Source organism: Lycorma delicatula, chromosome 1 (assembly GCF_047948215.1).
Source record: "Lycorma delicatula isolate Av1 chromosome 1, ASM4794821v1, whole genome shotgun sequence".
NCBI classification, from domain to species: Eukaryota; Metazoa; Arthropoda; class Insecta; order Hemiptera; family Fulgoridae; genus Lycorma; species Lycorma delicatula.
This window is the reverse complement of record NC_134455.1, coordinates 173,707,512-173,725,710: the sequence shown is the minus strand read 5'-3', so window position 1 is coordinate 173,725,710 and position 18,199 is coordinate 173,707,512.

Below are 18,199 nucleotides of genomic sequence, written 5' to 3'. Positions count from 1 at the left end.
AAAATAATAAAAATATGTTTTTTGTAACTCCGAATTGAACAAAAAAAAGAAACAATAAACAGCATTGTTTCTACAATACAAATAAACAAAATATTATTATTAATTAATAAAAATAAATTAATACAATAATTAATTATTAATAGGTTGGTACTACTTCATTTATGTTTCACAACAGTCATAAACTTCTTACGGACATGACGTTAGTCTTATTGACGTATAAATTATTTTTTATTTCTTGACGACCGACTATTACAAAAGTAACAATGAGTATGTGTACAGATACATAATTTTGGAATTTAAATTTAAATTTAATTATACATATGACGTGAATTTTGAATTAACATCTTACAAGAAATCCCTGATGATGGAGTAGCGACTCCGAAAGTACTTGTAAATATATTTGAAAATTGTTGGTAAGTGGAACTTTATAAAATTTTCTTTATTCTAAAAAAAAAATATATTTTATATCTTTTACTACAATTAAAAAAAATTACTGATTTACGGTGAAATAAGATTTCACCGTTTTAGTAATCTCTTAAAGAAAAATTCGGAAGGAAATATGAAGTATGTTTTTATATTTTTTTTAGTAATGAATGGAAAATATTAAGTTTTAAGAATATAAAATTCATTTTTTAATGAATATAATAAAATTTTGTGAAAAATATATATGTAAAAAGATGTAGGTTGTGTATGAAAAATATTTAAAAAATAAATTAATAAAAGAAAGTAACTTATGGTGAATGTTTTATTCATACTTCAGGTATGAACACATCAACATAAGAAAAATGATATAGTGTGGCTTGGTATATCCATTTATAGTTTACAGGATGGAAATGTGGGGAAAGTTCTGCATCATTAGAAAACTAGAAAACAAAATTTTTACTTGTATTTAAAAAATTGGGTATTTTTAAAATACTTTAAGTTTATCTAAGACCTGTTTTTGTTTATCATTGTAACAATTATTAATTTACTTCTATGAAATTATAATATTTTTTAAAAAATAATTAAATTATGTGCAAAGTAAAGAAAAGCACGTTAATATAAAACAAATAAAATATATTTTTGTGTAATTCTGAATTAAATTTAAAAAAAAAAATAAAAAAATAACAGCGCGGTTAACAATTTACCAAGCAGCTATTTTTAATAAGTTATCACATTAAAAAATAAGTGTAAACTGAAATGAAATATGCATTCCTGTTGAACAAGGCTTTAGTAGAAAAAGCCATTTAAGATCTAAAGTATATTATCTTTTTAATTAAAAATTTATTTTACGGTTTGCGTATTCATAAGTCTTTAGACCAAAATAGTGGTTTTACAGCATAATTATAACTGCAATTTTAAGAAAACAATATAATACCCAGGTGTATAAGAAAGAATTTATCCGGCATTTAATTCTTGTAATATCTCTTTGAAATAGTGTACAGTGTTGATTTAAGGCTAGAATTAAACATCATATAGGGCAGTTTTGGTTGCGTACATAGCTGACGATTGATTGACTAACCTGCTGTTTTACAGCGCCCATAGCAAAGGTGGCGTTTCTTGAACAGAGATCCTTCTATGTTTTGCAATTGTTAATTGTATATTTTTCGTTACATTTTCCAATTGACAGGTAGAAAGAAATACCGTTTTTTTGTCATTTAGGTAGTTGTATTCAAGGAACGCAAAAAAAATTTTGTTCCTTCAAGTGACAAAACATTCGTTGATGGCATAATCAATTTGAAATGATTGCATGTTTGTGAAAAGGGGAAAGTACGGAACGTCCAATGTTGGAAGAAAATTTTGAATCACGATGTCTTTCTTCGTGAAAGTCTGATATTAGATCTAAAAGGAAACCCACTTCGTGAACCAGCGCTGACGATGATGACAAAATGACAAATGTTTAAAGGAAACGCTTAAATAATATATTAATACCGCTTTTACAGGCTATGAAGCCTATCACCTACGCTGTGCGTGCCAACTTTGCAGTCGAAGTACTGCAGCATGAAGATGACGATTTTCTTAATCGTGTTATGATTAATAATTTGTCAACATTTAATTTTAGTGAAACAGTTATAAAAATAGTTTCCGTATCTGGCAGTCAGAAGATCCTCATGAACTCTTACAATACGAATGGGACTTCCAAAATTAAATGTTTTCTTTACAATATCCCGATGGTAAGTTTATGGGCTGTTATTTTTCATGGAGGCAAGCGTAACAAGAGTTGTTCACTTGAATATTTTGCGTTCATTGTTCTATTTCAACTGCAAGAAGTACCAGAAAATTTCATTTGGCAGCAAGATGGTGGGCCTTCTCACAAGCATAACTCTGTACGGGATTAGTTGAATGATTTTTTTTCCCCGACTGCTGGATCGGTCAGCATGGACCCGATAACAGAGCTAGTTTGCTGTGCATCCAACTTCAACGATCTGACCTCATGTAAACTTTTCCTTCGAATTATTATAAAGGATCATGTATATGTGCCTCCGCTGCTTATTGATCTACCCGATTTGATTGCAGGATTGAATCGACTGTCGCTTCCATTGCTCAAAACATTCTTGTTAAATAATGGAACGAACTCTTTTATCAGTTAGATGTGTGCCGATGACGAAAGTAGTGAACATTGAACCCTTGTACGAAAAAACTGTTAGAATTACTTTTTAATTTAATTGTGATTCATTACTGCAAACCAACTTTAACAAATATTAAATACCCTTAAATCCGGATTTTATTTTTTGTTCACCCTATATTTTCTTAAATAAAAACAATATTTTTTAAGTAAATAATATTTTCAGTATGTTTTATGAAGATCACAATTTAATTCAAATTTTATTTTGCAATATGAATTAATTCACCACATAAACTTTCAGAGAAACTTGTACGTAGGAATATGGAAATGGAATTATCGCGTTTGAAAAATGCCATGCCTGATCGGAATTCGAACCCCGGACACCCAAATGAAACGCCGAGACGTTACCACTTTACGACAGAAATCAGGTTAATGGTTTAATTTATTCAACTACTCTATTATCTGTGAACAAAAAAATTAGTTATAGGTATTTCCATCGTTATATGCACACAAATAATATGTCAAGTAATGTTAGGTTTTGAACGGTTTTTAAATCTATTTTTTTTCTTTAATCAACGCTTCAAATTTTATCTGATAAAATTAATTACAGTAGAAAATATAAAAGCTACTGGTAATTATTGCGGTACAAAGCGAATTTTAAAATAGCCAAATTTTCATAAGAAATAATACATAATAATTTTGGCAAACGATCTTATATAGGCTACCGTATGAATGTTTAGACATGCAATTTAATTATGTTATTAAATAATATGGTAATTGGAAATTACATATTGTGATTATTTCTTATTACATAAAGTATTTTCTATAAAATATTATGAATTGCAATAATTAAATTATACATAAAACATGTTATCTTACGGAAATGACTAAAAAAATTTCACTAATAAAATAAATAATATTTCATCAAAAATTCAGTAGGTAGACAGTAAGACTACAATTAATGTCGGGTATATTTGTAATTAGAGGGCTGAAAATTAAATTTCTTTGAGATAACAATAATAATAAACCATTGCATGAAACATGATTTCAAATTCGTAGTGGTAAATTTCAGTACATAGAAACTTGTTATATTGATTGATCGATTAAACCATTATTTCATTATTAAGAGGATTCAGTATGATCACTATTGGTCTGTGTCTTGTTTACATGATTCCCTAACATATATAAGCTGTGGGCAGGAATTAGCTTATCATCTACAGACTAATGCTTCAGACACACTATACGTAAACATATACGGAAACACTATACAAAACATATGATGTATAAAATTAATAGGCATTTACCTCTAAATAATACAGAGTACTTCAAAGTAATAATATATTTTGTGTTTGTTGCTTATAACTTACTTTAATGGTCTTGAACTGGTTACGGTTACGATCGTAATAATTTTAATTCATTATTTTAGACAATTTATATATTATTTTCAATAATAAAACAATGTTTGAAGAAGCTAATGTTACAATTTTCAAAAGAAATCCATAAAATTTAGTAAAGGTAAATTAACGTGAAGAAGATTCCTTTATTTTCTTAGATTTATTTTTTTTTTACGGTGAGTATGAGTGAAGAGATAGTTTAAAACGTTTTGATAATTTAATATTAGTAATTTTAAGAGTTAAAATTTTACTCATTTGTGTACCATAAGAATGTCAATAATTTTAATAATAGGAATCTGATTTTAAACAACAATAGCTAGACTAGGTTAACATAGCTTCTTGAGAAATATTAAATAAACCTAACCGACCTTAAATCACTGTTTATTTGAAGATAAAAATTAAATTAAAATCACATTATCGTCTGGAATAAATAATATACAAAATGCAGAACATTCTTTTTTCTGTTGTTTGTGTAGAAATGAACAATGAACAGTCATAACCATCTTATGAGTCACAGAAAATAACGTAATTCAATCAATTATGCAGTAAATAGACTGAAGTGTATAGAAAATTAATCAATTCCTGATCGTAGTCCGACAAATCACGTATTAAGGTAACTATATCACCCCGTGCTTTAGAAAGCCAGTAAAACTACCCAATATTTACATCCTTCACGCAAGTAGACTTTGAGACCGTATTGTATTTTAAACTACAATTGTAGAAATCTAACTAGTAATCGATATTCCAGAATTTATGGAGCTTCAGCTCTGTTCTGAAAGACTTCGGTTTAATGGATATCTTTGAATCATTTATCCCACTTAAATATTTCAATTTTTCTTATCAGTTTTTGTAAATTTGTAATTAAACGTTTTAAGGTAAATAAATTAAAATTAGTGATCAACCTCTACCGTTTTAAATTTTCAATATGAACTTAGGCTTCAATCCTTATCACTATTATACTGTTACAAAACAGATTCCTAAAAGCCGGAGTTACTATACAAAGTTACCTTTTCGTTTAATTCTTCATTCTTGTATTAATCATAGGGTAATCGTTAAAAAATAAACATGATCAAATTTTTCTCTTGTATTTTTTTATTAATGTTTTGCTTACGTAAGAACAATTATTCTGAAGCGTTTATAATGATGTACTCTGATACGTAAACTTATATAAACCTGTATTCTCATAATTAAACATTTTAGTAGTGTTAATAATGAATATTTTCAAACGTATTTGATTTACAATTTGAAAGGCATTGTTATATTATGTAAATATTTTTTATTTTTTTATTTTTAAGTATAGTTACTGCAATCTTTTTAAATAAACAACTGAAGATGGAAGTTAACATATTAGTATTAAAAATAAATATAAATTAGTAATAATTTATAATTAAATAAAAAAATTTTTATTATTATAATAATTTATTAACAAATATGGAAATAAATTTCAATGATTTCCAAATATCATATATAATTACCTCCATCAAACGTTATCACAAATATTTTATCCACAAAACAAGACATTATTAAAACAATTAAGTTATAGATTATAACCGCCTTTCGTAGATCAATTTGTTACTCGAAGCTATAAAACCCCATAATAAATATTAAAAGTTGTATGTCATTTCTAAAAATTGTCAGCTGGTCTATCTTCAACTACCACAAACATTAAGAGAATTTGATTCACTACCTTCCGCTTTTTGTGTCAATTGTTTGTTAACAACCCTTAATTTTTTCTAATTAGTACATCTTAATCAGTCACTTGAAAACAACAAAATCTTATAACCATAGGTCTATTTTGTGATGGCATCCAAATGTAAATAATTTCCTATTAAAAAATAAATGACTTTTAAAGTACATAAAGGTTAAAAAAAAACTTTTATGCAAATAAATCAATTTATTTTTTCATACTTTTCTCTAATTATAACACAAATATTTTACAAGTATGATTTCAATTTGTGAATGCTTTTATTGAAAATAAAACTAGCAATTCTAATTCGCTATTAAATTCAAGACTATGTTCAGTAAATATTTCATGGCCAAAATTTATATTTTTTTATTTTTGTATTTAAAAACACAAGCTTTAGTCGAATTGAATTTGTATGATAGAAAAGATTTCAAAATGCCTTAAGACTGAACATTTTATCAACACACTAAAGCTCCAATCTTAAATCACGTTGGACAAATTTATCGAATAGAATAAATAAAAAAACGCTCGCTGCAAGTCTGTAACAAATGGACGAAAAAATTTGAAATATTTATTATACTTGTCTTTTCAAATGAGCCAAAAGCTTAATAATAAAGATAAAATCTCGAGAGTGATCTTATTTTACTCCTAAGTCACTGTTATAAAATAAAAAGTAAGTAAACCTAAAGAAATCCTTTATCAATACTTGTTAATTTAACGTAATTTATGGCCAAATGTAACAAGTAAAAATGACTTCTACAAATGTGAGGCAATATTTTCAAATCGACCTATCCTAGCGTTCTAACTAATGTTTTTGGAATAAGATGTTTCCATTGTCGGCTTTTTTTTTATGAATTAGCTATTTCAATAATAATGATTATTATTTAAAAATTAACAATACAATTTTTTGGTTTAGATAAGTTGAGAAAAAAAATGGGAATAGTTATTGAAAGAAAGCATTATTATAAGATTTATACAATGACATTTGTTAACAAAATATTTCGTGTCAGACCGAAAAATGTACAGTAACCCCCACAGAGAAATGATTATCAAGAATTATGCGTTACGAGCAGCAGCACAGTTACAAAGATTATTTTAACGAGGTAGCTACCATACTTTCCTCTTCGCAGCAGTTGATATAACTAACATTTTTTTCAAAAGCATTTTCGTCCCAGCCTTATTAGTTATTACCATAAACTGCGATACACTTTTATTATTAGATTATCGAAACAAATATTTCGATTTTTTATATTTACGTTTCTTGACTAAATGTACGATTACTTAAAAGTTTAGTGATAAATAGGAAGCTGTCTTCCAAAAACCCAGTAATAGAGCAACAAATACGAAAAATTTTGTTGTTAGAAGTTAAACCAGATACCAAAAAAGTGATATATGGCAAAAATAATAGAAGTTCATTTGAGAAAAAAATACAATTTATTTGTGGTAATATTGATGAACTAAAATAATTTTACAAAAATTAATGTTTAGCTAATAGAATCTTAAACACTGGAAAATCATCTTGGAGTTAATTGACGGTTTCTAATATTTATGGTTTGAATTTTAATTTTAAAATTTTTACAAGATTTTGTTTCATAAATAAGAAAATATTGGCCTTAAATCTGGCACGAACTGGTTGAAAGCAACTAGGTTAACCATACGAGTAGCTACATTGAAGGGCGATCTGCTTATAAAAGAATATCCGAATAAACATTAACTTGGACCTGCAGGTTGGGTGTTTTAAGATGAGCCAGTTTCATGTACAAGTTAAAGATTTTTCTTAGTAATAAAATCAAATGTAGTTTAAGAAGCCAGTAAGAAGATAAAATGCAAGAACAAACAAAAATGAGCAATGTGAAGGGAATCTGTAAAGAAGAAATAAATCAACTAAATTGTTAAAAAAGGGAATGGCTATTACACATTTAATGGAAGTAAAATATGTCAACTGCTTAAAAAGATAAATAAATAAATAATGATTATGCTGGGTTAATTAATACAGTAGGCCGACAAAATGTAGACGAAACAGAGTAATCATATATTTTACACTGGTAATACGAATAAGAGGTAAGAGATTAGGAGAATATTACTGAAGGATTAATAATTAATATTTAATTATTATTACATTCAGATATCACCGCGACAACGTACGATAATCTTCAACTTTGAGAAGAGGGGCTGGGGAGAATGGAAATGGAAGATAATTTACTTTATATAACAGTGATAATTATGATAAATCAATAAATAAATTGATTAAGTCAATAAATATGTATAATTGATAGTAAATCTTAATTACAAACTGGTATGGAAAAGCATTTCTAATATAACGTAACGTTTGGAAGGAAAGAGCAGTAGAGAATAATTGAGAAAATTAGCAAAGCCAAATATTTAATATCTTAATAAATTCTTACAATCTTAAAAAAATTCTTATACTCCAAAAAGCCTGAAAGTTTAGGGAAAATGAGTTTGCTTTATATTTCTAACGATTTGAGATCGATTTTGCATATAAAAAAGTAGGAAATCATTGATTAATGTAACGATACACGAGGATAGTATTTATTTTCATAATGCTATATATGTCTCGCAGAAACTGTTATCTGTCAAGTGAAAAAAATCAAGAATGAAATGGAAAAAAAATATCCAGATTAAATGAAGTATTTAAAACAAGAAAAAAAGATGCATCAAAGCATAACATATATGCCAGCCGGTGAATTCACTAACAAGAAGTTAATTTTGGATGGGAAAAGCCATGAGGATTTCAATTGAAAACCTGGAAGATGTAATAAGATAAAATATTTATAAAAATATTGAAAAAAAAATAGTAAAGAATGTTAATTAATAGAAAGTTAATAGTTAAACTACAAACGTAAGAAATATTTACACCAGCAAACAAAGTAAATATTTTCTGGAATTCATAAACATGATACACCAATGTTTTATTGCTTTATTCAATATAATTTTTTGTTATTAATCCGCAGCCTAGATAGTGATGGGTCTTCTTAAAATCAGAAGAAACTCGTAACAAAGTTAGAAGTAAAAGGCCATTTAAACCATATTAAGCATCTTTAAAAATACGAACTTTAATAATTCAATCACTAAAATCAATATGATAAAAATCATTATGATGGTAGCGTAATTTTAGAGGACTTATTAGAAGATCGATTCACATTAGAGGTCGATTCTCTGGCTCCATTCTAAGAACGATCTCACTCTAGGAAAGGATCAAAACCATATTATCCATTGAAACCATTCATTAATACGAGAGGTATCATTCTGGTCTCGTCCTATTCACGGTCAAGTACATTTACACTAGCCCTCCAGGGAAGCACACATCAAGGAAGGTTTAACCCTTTGTTATTGTGATTTGTAGCAGTGGTTGTAAGCATACAACAATGAAAATGTAATACACTACTGTTACATATATTATTAACGAATGATAATAATAGTTATAATAATGTAGTACATACTACTTGTACATTATGATAAATAATAAAAATTTAAATATTATGATATTCTTTCTAAATAAAATTCAAAAATTTTTAACTTACGGAACTCAGATCTAATCTGAAGTAAAAATAGATATTTGTAATTTTTGTGAGAAATATTTACATTAAATTAACCCTGGGCTAACATGAATAAGTAATACTTTTATGAGTATATTGATAGAGTAATTTTATTTACGTATGTACATAATTTTGTTTTTTTAAATTGTAGAATTTTTAAACCGACGTGAAGAAAGATGGACTTCGCAATTAGATGTACGTGCTTTTCCATTTTTTCTCTCTAGAGTATTAGAAATTTACCTTTTTCGGTAATTATTTTTTTTATTTTAAAGAGAAAGTTTTCGCCGTTGTAAGTTTCAGTTTTCTAAATGTTAGGTAATTTATAAAAAACAAATGCATTTTCTATATAGGCGATTTTCAGGTAGTTATAACTTCGTAATAATTTTTTATTACTGAATTTTTATAAAATAATGGTATATAGCCTTAAGTTATGCACATACTCAATGAATATATGAACGATAATGTTAAAAAAATAGTTGATATACAGAGTGAGCAACATAAAACCGAACTCGTAATATAATCGCTGCAGAATTGGTAAGTTATGGTGGAATGAAATTTTATGAATGATACGGATAAATTAAATAAGAAAAATATAAAACGTAATTTAAATGTTATATTTATTTACCTTATTGTTACAAAAAATGTTCAAAATGATCACCGTGGGCATCGATGCACTTTTTATCATCGATGATCGTATTCAGAGTCGTCTGATGCAAAACGTTGTTGTCAATTGCATTGATTTCTCGTTGAATCTTATGCATAATCTGATGCATAAACTCTCTCCTTTAAGTAGCCCAAAAGCAAAAAATCGCAAATATACAACTCTTTTTTTGGTAGGTGTATCTGTCCACCAACAATGTTTTCGAGAATGCAGTTGCAATAATCAAGTTGTTACGGTTTATCTGTCTCCTTTAGTTGTTGCACAGTTGTATCGGGGTATGGTTTCAATTTTAATTCATGAAGAATTTTATGACAAGATGTATATTTAACACCAGATTGTTGGGATAACTTGCGTAGTGATTTTTTTTGAAATGGCAGCAATTCTTTCAATATCGGCAATGGCCTGTATTTCAATATCGGGAATCCTAACGGAAGGATGCCTGTTTCGTTTTGCATTTGAAACCGAACCTGTTGTACGCCATTTTTTAACTAAATCGTGTATGCTACTCTTCGCTGGGATACATGCATTCGGGAATTTTTTTATGAATATTTGACGTGATTCTTTAAACGATCCAGAACCAATATAGGGCTCAACTGTAGCTATCCTCTCCTGGATAGAATAGGGCATTTTACACAAACACAACTGCACTTACAATTCTGCACTGCAACAAAACGTATATTGCATTGACACGTAACCACCTGATTAACGACAGCAACAATCTGTAGTAATATATACATCTACTAGTCGCACTAGTTGTGTGAGAGTCTTTCATAAATAGTGTAGGGTAGCGGTTTCATTATGGGTTGCTAGCCTGCACTTAGGATAAAATGTAGCGAATAACGTTGGAAGTATTACAAAATGTCTTAGCTCATGCTTTGTAGTAATTCGTAAATTCCTTGCCTTTTCAACAATCGTAAAGGGTTTTATTTTATAAGTGCGGGGTGGTGTTTCATAATTGTATTTATCTATTTAATCAAAAGAGAATTAATAAGATAAAAAAATAATTAAACAAAACCCTCCATAAAAATAAAATATAACAATTTCTCAATTCATAAAATTGTTATTTATAAAAACTGACGCAAAATTAAGGAACAGTTACAGGATAGCCGTTTGTATAATTTGTATTTAAACTTGTGTTCGTGTGTACAGTGCGTATAATGGAAATAAAAGCTTGGGTTGGAGAAGGTGGAGACTGCTTTATTACCAAACCTGAAAACATCCATCTAAAAGGACAACAGTAATAATCTTTGTATTTTTATTTATGACGTTTAATTTATTACCGTTTTCATGTTTTATTATTTATAATGCGTTCTTACGTAATTAGTATTAATAATTCAATAAATAAAGCTTGCAAAAACAAGAATTTTAATTTAGGTGAATTTTTAAAGTAAAAAAAATGTTAATTAGTGGTTGAATGTATTTTCTATCCGTAAGTACTTTAGATTAGATGTACAATTATTATTATTATTATTATTTTATTATTATTATTATACAGTTCTATTTTTTAAATATTTAGAATTTTCAAGTTCTTTTTTTTTGGTACGTTTGTTTTCATTCGTGATTGTACTAATATTATTGTTTTTAAAACTATTATATTATATTAATATTAACTGAATATTATAATATAATATTATATTATATTAACTGAAATTTAAATTGTATGTCCAGTTTGTTGTAGTTCCAGTTCGTGTGGAAGTTCACCATCTTCTCTATCTTCATTCCAGCAGTCATTTTAAGATAAATGTATCCGTCATTTCGTCGTAAATTTCGGTTTCATCTTCTTATTAAGAGTCAGTTTTTTTCCATATTCGCAATATGGTTTCCTTATATGGTATCAACCTTATTCATTTCTTTAATTTTTTTTCAGTTAATTTTTTAATATCTGACATTAAAAATGCTACTACCAACATATCTTTTCATAACTGACGATACCATCTAGATCGGATTAAAATCTGGATGGTAATGTGGAAGTCGCAAAACCTGATGCCTGTGTTTTTTTAATAAATAATCAAAATGGTATTTTATTTTTGAATTTCTATAGATTTTATCATATCATACAATTGTGGTTTTAACACTGCATTATTAAACGGAATATTTTTATTTTCTAACCAGTATATCATCTCACATTTCATATCATTTGAATTCAGAAGCTTCTCTAGAAGTGAATTGTAATCCTATGCATTATCAATAACAAACACTGACTGGGAGGGAAGTAAAGGAATTCATTTTTCAGATGCTCACTTTATGACATTGTTGTTGTTGACGCTGTCGTGATAGTCAAGTCTTGAGCTCGTTCTTCAAATTAACAGCCTATTCGGAATAAGCTCCATCTCTCCTTCCGTGGATTGTGATCAACCGATCACCTGTATTATTGGGCACTTTATCTCCTATACAAATGTCATCTGACCGTGATTTTTTCGTGGAATGGACGTTAAAATATTCGATTCATACAAATAAACAATCGAATAACTTTATTTTCTGGAAGCGTTCATCTTTGTTAAATATTTTTTTCTCTTCCACCGGATGTCCTCTTTCTCAATCAAAAGGATTCTATTATTATCAATTTTACACCACTTAAAACCTAGCTCTTTCAGGATAGCTGCTAGTGCGGTTCAAAAACCTTTAAATCGAATAATCTTTTGAAGTTCTTCAGGTAATTTATTTAATGTAAGCAGTTCATTTTTTTCGTGAAATTTGAAATTGATCGTCTTACAATGCCGTGATCAAAAGTTTTTAATTCACTCACTGGTCTTGAATGTTGTTTACACATTTTTTTGCTTTGCTGAATGAGCACGACTGCGGTTTAAATTCAAGAAGAACCTGCATTTACACCCAAAACATTTATTAACACGCCATACGTTACAGAAGTAAAAAAATAAACCATTTGTGCTGGGTCACGCCCAGAATTGATTTAAATCAGTTTATTGAAAATGGAAAGTAATGAAGAGGCTATTAATAAATTATTATAATTTGAAGAGTATAGGCCTAAATACCATATCATAAAACGTTATTTAGGTAGAGTTAAATTGTGCCATTGAAAAAAATATCAGTATCAGCAAACACAAAAAAAACATATACAATTAATACACACAAAACATTAACTAACACGACACACAATAAAAAAAATACAGCTATACCATTCGTACAGGCACTCGCCAAGAATGAAATAAATCATTTATTGAAAATGAAATGTTAACATTAGTACTGAATATTAGTCAATTAAGCGATACAAAAATTACTTAGCTATTTTACGAATAAAGTGACTAAGCAATTAATAATTTTTTATAATCTGTAGGATATAAGCCAATTATTTTTTAATGGTAATGTACGTTACTATAAACAGCATTAATAAACCACCATTACAAGTGTATATAGATATAACTCAAATGAAATACTTTGTTAACCTTTATTCGCATAATGTGGTCGTTCATTTTATGACTTATTTGATGGCGGAGGGCAATAATAATTTATTGATACTAGTACAGTAATTATATTCTTTTTAAAACTAGATCCAAAAAATGAAAAACTGAATTTACTTCTTTAATGATATTTTTTTGTTTTTATAAGAGATTTTATTTTTCTCCTGTTGTTTATATAGGTTTTTACTCGCACATTGATATTTAAGATTTATGTGTTTCTCTTTAAAATGGCCATGTGAAAGTTTTACTGGTTTTCACAACTTATAATTTAAAGGTTGGTAATAAGCTATAAAGTAAAAGGAAGCATCTACATAATTTTATTTTTTTGAAATATAAGTTTAGTTCTATTAGAAATCAATGCTGATTTTTATTATGATTTTATGTTTTAACGATCCGATGAATTTATCGTAGTAACATATTATTATCATTCATTCCATCATATAGCTAGATTTAGCTTCAAGAAAAGCGTTACAACCATAAACGTAAGGAAAGTTTAACAACCATAGCTTCAATTGACACATATTTCACCATGTGTAGTGACTACTTGAATGAAATTTTTATTATTATTTAATTCGTTACTATGTATTTGTTTTTATGGAACTTATGAACCACAAATAAGTTGTTTATTTGAAACAGCAATCGGAATTTTGACCTAGTCGCTTCATTAAAGAGCGATTATCCACTTAAACTAACTGTAATACTGTAACTATAAATTGTTATATGCTAGAAACAATTCTTTATAAAAAAATTATCCAAAATTTAAACAACTACCCTTTCTTTACTTTCACTGATACTAGCTTTACTATCCAAAAGATATTTTTTCTATACTAACTAATCTGACTGGGGCATTGAATTGTTCCCAATCTAACTTAAACACGCTTAAGCATACTGCACTATCCTTGTTCTACACTAAACTTTTTTTTTTTTTTTAACCACTTGAGAGCAACCAGTAACCGCCTAGAAGACGTTACTTCGGTCTGTCCCAATTGACGTGACTGAAGACTAGCCCTCCCTTAGTGCAGCTTGAAGCTGATCTCTCGACGGGTCCTTCGATCATTGAGACATCACGATATCCCTCCCGGTTGCCATGGTGACTCTCCCCAAGAGCACTACCCTTGGCCCTTCTCTATCACCTAGTCTGGATCCAGGTATGCACCCCACGCATACCCCTCCATGAATCGCGCGCCCACCTCACAAACCTCAAGGGTCCTCAATGGTCGTCAGAACGTCCTGATCCAGCCATCTGCTGGACCCGAACGTCCTCAGCAAAGAGGCTCCCTCCCTGGCCCCGCACGTGTCCACGATTCGACCCCTCTGGCGACAGAATTTTTTTTCGCCAGTTCCCCCCGAATTTTTTTTTTCAAATTCACATTAGTGGATTTTGAAATCCATAAAAAATAGTTTCATTACCTCCAGTCAGTCGAAGATATATGTCATTGCCCTGAAGTGAGATGAGGTATAGCACCTCACTTATATGTGTAGCAAGATTTTTTTACCAACACAATTCAGTATACATACAACCTAGTCACTTAACTTACCAAATGGATGAAATACAATTATTAAATACATTAAATTTATTATACATATTTACAATTATACAGCTCTATTAATAGGTCATACTGCAACACATGTAGTAATCAGTTTGCATCATAAATGGTGTACACCAACATATGTGGCACAATAAAACAATATAATAACAGTACAATGTAATGATGATACAAATAATAAAGAAACAACAGCAACATTTATAAACAATGCTAGGTGTCTAGACCAGCTCAGACAGTAAATCCTAATTACTCACCACAATACAACTTATAAGAAACATAATAATACATAATAAAAAATCAATAAACAAGATTTGTCACCTTTCAAATGCCTCTTCTGGACTTATCTACAAGCCTAAGAATTTTAGCCTTACCGTTTACCACGTATTTTTTAATTGACTCAATTTATATTGATCAACAACACATTTCAGTCTATATCAAATCTAGTATGTTTTCAGCTTTTCCACTGAAAGTAAACATACAGGGGACGGTTCACCATTTCATCAGTTCAACAACCTATGGTTGAAGAGCAGAATAAATAAAATAAAGACTAGCTAATCCATCCCCTAAAAACACATGTTTTAAAAAATGAGTACTAATAATCGAACTGTGATCTATAGAGAGAGCATTCTTAAAACAGAACGAAACAGTTTTATTGACCCAATGTGGCGGAAACAATTTGTTAGTTTTAGGAGTAATCGGATGTAATGTAGAATTAAATATATTAAAAAAAAAAAATTGTTATGAAAAATTGTTTGGTATTATGGTTTTTCCTATAATACCGCTTTATCAGTGATAATATTTGTCAGAAATATCATAAGTTTACCATAAAAATAACTGAAACAAAGGTGATTTATTTTTCAAAAAATAATATGAAATAGACCTTAAAAATTGTTTAGAGAATAATTATTACACACATCTTATAAAATATATACTTATATAATTAATGAAGTTAGTATTAGTTACCGGATGCTTTATTGTGAATGACCAGAGAGTATTCCGTTATAATTTCACATAATTAGTGACTAGAATACCTGAATTCAAGTTAAAAAATTATATTTTAATAAAATATATATATATATTAATAATTCAGAAAAAAATCCCCTGACTGATATCCCCTTAAAGTGCAATGCACGCTACTGAATGAAAAATGTTGAAAAAACTATGAAGATAATTATTTCCAGTTTATAAAAAGTAATTTATGATCTGAATTTATTGTAGGTTCAGATTACTTATCGTAAAACTACCGGTCCTTCGGATCTTGTGGGTGAAGTTATTATTTTTTTTATAATCGTAATTTGAGATTATAGCTAAATTTTTTTTTCTAATAAAAAACCTTTTTTCACTTTATTCTCTATCAAATTTTCTAATTAAATAAATTTTTATTTCCAATACTATTTCTGATACTACTTTTGATGAAATTACTTTAAAACGACAGGTCTATAAATTGATTACAAAAAATAATTAATTACATGAAGAATGAAAATAGTACAAATGTAAGAATTAAATTTTAATGGAGAATGCAACAAATGATGAATTGATACCTTTGTTTCTAAATTTATGACATGAAACATGCAAATTATAGGATTACACATGCACGTAAAGACTATGATTGCCGATAGACACTAAGTTGATGTTTATACAGTATGTCAATGTCGGAATTAATAGATCAATGCATGAATCATTACTAACGTAGGGATAACTGAGTGTAATAATATAGTATTACGGCTGACGATTGCCCCATGAGACAGGCCCCATTTACTCAACATCATATCCTCGCATGAATTCACCGAAGTATCAATCTATGTATTTAAATTACAAAGTCGATAAAAATGTTTCGTTTTTCAGAAGTATGCAATTAAATATATTAAAATTTCAAATCAGAATAAGGAAAACTTATTTTGTAGTCTGAAATTTCTATTTTCAAAATAATAATTCTTCAACTGTTATGAAAGTAAATTTCAATAAATGATATATATTTTAAGTGTATAATATTTTTTTCTTAAATGAAATATTTTCTTTGTACTAATTTTTTGGTAAAAATACAAAAGTTGTTATAATAAAAATTCAATTGTAAATCGAAATATATTTGGAATGTATTTTTTTTTTCTTTTCTTAGGTCTCAATGCATCATACTGAAACACAGACCACCAATATCTCCGAAAAATTAAATTTTGTATGATAATTTTACAGATGTTATGCACTTATTCATACCGGATAATCAGTATCTTACTGGCTATCTTTAGAAAGAAAATCATTCTCGTCTAAAAACAGTTATTTATCCATCTACAACCTTTTATAAGAGGACACGTAAAGAACCTTATTCCTAACCATTAATCCGCTGTCATAAAACCTAGAACAAATACGCCGAATTGCAAATATTATCCGAAACAGTTTGGAAAGCAGACAGTTTACTTAAGGTATGTTTTTGAACATTAATCTTCGCGATTTAAGAGTTTTACACAAGGTCCCCTGAATAACATAAAAATTAATGTACAATAAATCCATCGTGCATAGTATCGTATCATTCGACATTCTTTAAGTAAGCACTAACTGCACCGAGTGCCAACTTTTTGTAAACATTCTACATCAGACATTCTACATTCTACTTCTCAGAACATGAACTCAAAGTTGATGTTTTGTTATTGTTTCAAGTTACTCTTATATACGTTGATGTTGAAGTTGATTCGGCAGCACTATCAACAGACACTAAACCAAATCAAGTCTCTGGAAAGCGGCCAATTTACCTTTATAACACCCAGGTATGATAACAAAAATAAAAAATTAAAATCAGTGAAAGTAAATTTCGTTATGTAATTTTAATTTAAAGAGGAGACATGTTCTAATTTTTTAATTAAATGTCAAAGATATTCTCCATGGAGTGGAAGTGAAATATTTAGTGGATACGATGTACGATCTCCTAAACCCCCTTGGGGTATTCCTATTGGCAGCAGTGGTAATAAATCTAACGTATATACTAATTTTCGACACGTGGCTGTATTCATCGTATGTCGTTATCAAAATCCCGAGCGTATTTGTTCCAAATTGCCTTACAAAAGTTCTACGTTGGTTTTGGGTATGATTTGAAAAATGGAACTGTTAGCCCTATGACAATCTTAAGTGGTTGATGTTGACTGTGAGGGAAGCTGTACAGGTTTACAAAAATAATACTTCATTATTTATAAATAACAGTCTGACACCTTTACCGAAACTGTCTTCTGACTAAACGACTTTTCCTTAAAAGTGTTTCCTTTATTGTGGGGTACAGCATGCAACTCCAGTAATGACATACTTGAACGCTACCAGAGAAAATCATTACAAAAGATGCTAAATATACACTGTACACTGCTAGCCTCATATATCTTAAATTGCGAACCGTTCGGCAGGAAATCTCT